The sequence below is a fragment of the Fukomys damarensis genome, unplaced genomic scaffold (genome assembly GCF_012274545.1).
Source record: "Fukomys damarensis isolate Sample0158 unplaced genomic scaffold, DMR_v1.0_HiC HiC_scaffold_30, whole genome shotgun sequence".
Lineage (NCBI taxonomy): Eukaryota > Metazoa > Chordata > Mammalia > Rodentia > Bathyergidae > Fukomys > Fukomys damarensis.
The window spans coordinates 41,779,338-41,783,995 of NW_022900942.1; the positions used below are offsets into that span (position 1 = coordinate 41,779,338).

Here is a 4,658-nt window from a genome sequence, read left to right on the forward strand (position 1 = left end):
AGAGATACAATCAGAGCTCTTAATCCACAAAATCTTATAATTTCTTTCAGTGTATTTGGCACAGCCACATGAAAAGATAACAGTTTGACATCACAAATGATTTCTACCTGGATGGGTAAACAGGGAAAAGCAAAGTGTGAATAAGGGTGGTGAAAGTGCCAACCCGAGTGGCCTTTGTAACGAGATGACATCGAAACTCTTAGGAAAAAGGAGGTGGAAGCACTGACGAGCAATTCTCCACCATGCAAAGCAAGCTGGACCTTTCTTGGGGTCCTGCCCTTCACAGAGACTGAAGTCGAGGCTCTTGTCATTTCTGCCCGAAATCAGCGTGTGCTCTGTGATGGCAAATGCATGCTTGTCAATCGTGTGTTCCTATCAGAAAAGACACTAAAGCTCATGCAGTCCAAGAGAATCTTTCCAGTGATGGATAAAATTCAAGATGACTGAAGATAATCCATGCCTATAACACAGGAAAATAAGAAAAATGCCATCAACTTCACCTTTTTGTCCTCCTGTTGACACAGTTGATAATCCTGGGCCTGTGCTTGCTTTTGAAAGTGTTCTCTCCTTTAGCTTAGAGGATATTTTGCCTTTTTTTATTTTCTTAGCATCTTCCTTAGACATTTAAAAGAAAGAAATGTTTAAATTATCTATCTGTCATTATTATGTGCTATAATGCATTTAACTTTATTTTTTAAAACATTACATATAATTTTTGTGTGTGTGACTTCTAAATCCACCTACAAGCAAGTAAGTAAATGCAATATGAAGATCTCTTAAAACCAACATCAGGAAACTTTGTCTCATGTCTTACCTCTCCTTGCCTTCCTCAACATCGGCTGGGCTAATGTCTTCACTTTACCGATGATCACACTCAGACCCAAGGACATTAGGAAACTTATACAAGATTGGAATTCAAAAGAATCTTCATCTCCAGCTTCAAATTCAACACCAATCTATGAACTTGCTGGATATTTTTCATACAGTACAATTGCCATCTCATATGGCTCCTACCATTTCAAATAATGGTTTGAAAATAACTTTCTCTTTCTGTCTGTTTCTCTGTCTCTATCTCTGTGTCTCTGTTCTCCCCACCCCCATCTTTTGTCTGCCCTTCTTGCTTCCTGTGAATGTGATCCACAGGGCAAAAAAAAAATAGTCATTCAGGTTTTTAGATAATCCAGCCAGGGCACCCCGACTACTGGTAAAGGAAGAGCACCTGATAAATAGGAGATGAATGTCAAAAATTGTATAGCAGATAGGAACATACACAAGGGGCAGATCTGTCTTGGCTAGAAGTAGGGTGACTTTCAAAGAAGTGTGTTTTAAGGAATCCTTAAAAATGAGCCCCATTTGGAAGATATCCCTATTACTATAGTACTGTGTATATAATAATAAGAGATTTGTTTATTTCACTACATTGGTAACATACCTGGGTTGGTTGGAGGGATGTGGTGGGGGATGCAAGTTTTTTAGGTCTTAGTGTGATGCAATTTAATTAAATTGCTCTCCTCCTAACACACATTTGAGCTCAGCCCCAGGAGAAGTTTAATAGCTGTAACTAGAACTGTAAGGAAGTAATTTTGAAAGGCAGGCAGTTCGGGAAAGGGCAGGCCTGCCCTGGGGAGCTGCAGTGTGAGGCTTTGGCAATATGAGAACATTGGTCTGTTGGGAGGTGAGATTCAGAGATGAGACAGGAGAAAAGCCAAGGGCGTCATGAGTATGGGAAAGGAGGCCAGGAAGGAGACAGAAGGCTGACAAAGGCACACCTAGGTAAGCTCCCCGGTTTTCCAAATTCCAAATATAAGGAGTTCCTGGAACTTGAGAATTTAAAGCCTCCTGCTTCTTTATTTTCCTCCAGGCTAAGGTCTGTCAGACACTTTACCCTCCCACAAAATAAACAGAAAGGTTTATGAGGAGGATGTAAAGCAATATACTACCAGCACAGGCAGAGCTGCCAGGCACCCATACTCACAAGTCACTCAAGGAAGCTGCCAACTGTGAAGAAAGGTTTTTAAATTGTGGTTTGGCTTTCTCGGCCTTGGGAGATTTTATTAGCCCCTGTAGCAACTGTTTCCAATTCAGGATCATCCTGTTTTTATGGGGAGAAGAGAGGCTGAACCTTGGCCCCGAGGTCAGGGGCCTAAAGGCTGGCTGAACCCATCTCACTCACTTCTTTGACTGGTGAGTACATGGCTGGTTTAAGAGGCAAGCTTGATCGTATTTCTTCCCTATTTAAGGTTGCAATGGCTTCCAGTAGCCAGGTTTCTCAGCATGGCCTAAGACTCACACATCACGGCTGAGCCCCTCACATTCACCTGTGAGAAAATCAAACCCACCCCCAGCAGTAAATTTCCTAAAGTTTTCCAAAGTGAGCACCCTTCAGCCTCAAGCTTTTAAACACTCCACTGTCTGCACCCAGAATGTACTTCTTCTCTAGGTCTTCTGATTCCAGAGTCAAGTATTACCCTGGGGATAATGAATGAGAAACAGTGATAGAGTTAAATCCACCTGAGCTCAAATTCTGAGGCTGCCGACTAGCTGGGCAAGTTACTTAGCCTCTCAATGCCTTGCTTTTGTCGTCTGGAAAATGGGAAATAATAATAATGGCACTTTTCCTCATGGGACCGTTAGAAGTTTAAATAAATTAACCCACAGAGGGCATTTAGAAGACTACATGTGGCTTGGACTGGGGAAGGGAAGATAACCAATAAGTTGCCCTAAACTCACAAGATGAAATCCATCCCTCCCACGGGGCCATTCATGAGCTTTATGTCCTTATGAATCTATAACAGATTGTTTGGAGTCCCCTATTATTTGTGAACAGCTGTGCTAGAAAGAGCAGAATGCAGGAAATATCTGAGTACTCAGAATTTAGGGCTTTCCAAGACCTACCAGTAGCTATTTTCCTCCTTCTAGCTAGCAGCAGAAGAATCCGAGAATGTGAATGAAGAGCCAAAGCCATCTGCAGTAACACTGACAGCTTCTCAAGAGTCAGCTCGGTGATCTGAACAAGAGGAAGTTAATTAGATTTCATTTCTCCCGGCATATTTACTGCTGGGGTTGGGCCTTGTGCCATTTGCTAAGATCAGTTTGAGGACACAGGCAGAGGTCGCGCCTGGAGCTGTGCAGATAAGCTGCCCTCCCAACAGCCTTCAGAGCACAGGATGGAGTCAAGGCCAAAGTCTGAGGCCAACAGAGACAGTGGCAATGCCCGGCATGCCAAAAACATCATATAAATGTTAGAACATTTGACTTCACAAAATAGAGAAATCGGTGACAGTGGGGAAGATATTTAGATGTGAAAATCATTTTGTTCTTTCATATACAAAATATAGGATTACTACAACTAGCCAATTCCTATATTACAATTAAGTGTTACCTTTTAGAATGTCCTTCATTTTATAGGAAACGTGTGAGGTAGGGCTGGAGAATGAGTATCATAGAGTATAAAAACCAATGTTAAAGAGCTTACCCACTGCAGATGGCTTGAGACCAAAGGTGAAGCCCTGCATGTTTCAGCTACAAAAGTTAGGCAAGCCTGGGTTTAAAGTCTACTTCTGCTTTCTAATGAATTATGGAACTCTGCACTGGCTGTTTAATCTCTTTCTGACTGATCTTCCTCATATGTGATTACATTCTGTAATTTTTAAGTTCTCTCACCTTTTTTCTATTCTGACTTAATTTTTCTACTCTGACTTCGTGGACATACGGGTACGGCAAAGATGATAGTAACTATTCTCACCCAAATGCCATTTGAGATCATGACTATGTAAGTGCTTGGAAGTGTTCTAAGTAATCCACCAGGATAGGGCAATGCCATCGTCACTGTCATTAAAAAACTTGCAGCTTTTGGAAGGGCTGGAATTCAGGCTTTGTGTCTCATCTGATGGATCTTTCAGAAAAGAGCGATGGCCTTCCTTAGACTCCTCCAGAGAAATGAGGGGGCTGGAAAGAAACATCAATTCAGTGTTCTGGGTGGGTTTTATACCAGCAAATTGAAGATAACACATATAATCACCCAAGGTTTGTCAAAGTGATTTCTCAACATTGTTTTCTTCTGTTTTCATCCCAGCAAAGATTCTTATCCACCTGTTAGTGATAAAAAGCTCAAACACTGAAAAGTTAGAACACATTCCTAAACTCACTGTCTACAGAAGACCTAAAGTTGAATCTAACTGACCTAACATGGCCTGAGATTGGTCCAAGATAGGTCTCCTAATGCCCACTCTTGATTGTATGTATGTCCAATGATCCATGAAGTCATTCCCTACTCATTCTCCAGAGAATACAATCTATGCTTCTTCTCAGCTTCCTTTATTCTTCTTACAAATTTTAAAGGAAACGTGTACATGTTTATTCTGTTTTTGTACTTACCTTCTACACTGGACTGTGAATTTATTAAAGCCTAGAAACAACAGATAAGCCACATCCTGTGATATAGTCCAATATAGGCTGCAGAGTCAGCAATGGTCCTGAAATAAAGAATCATAAAAGAGCCATTAAAAGTTTAGAAAAGTGAGAAACAAAGTGGGGGACAAGAAAGAAAAGACAGAAAGGTGTGGAGAGAGGTAGGTGGGTTGTATCTGACCACGTTCCAAAGCCAAAAAGCACACTGTGAATGTTTGAGTTTGCCTATGTACACACTGTTCATCATC

General features: G+C 41.3%; 1 long non-coding RNA gene across 1 annotated transcript; it reads right to left on the minus strand.

Moving 5' to 3' along the window:
• Positions 1 to 2,918: 2,918 nt before the first annotated feature.
• Positions 2,919 to 4,457, minus strand: LOC104871910. The gene is made up of 3 exons (XR_782991.1): positions 4,378 to 4,457; positions 3,746 to 3,948; positions 2,919 to 3,007 (listed from the first exon to the last, which is right to left on the minus strand). It is a non-coding gene; the product is annotated as an uncharacterized LOC104871910 (long non-coding RNA).
• Between the last annotated feature and the right edge of the window lie 201 nt (positions 4,458 to 4,658).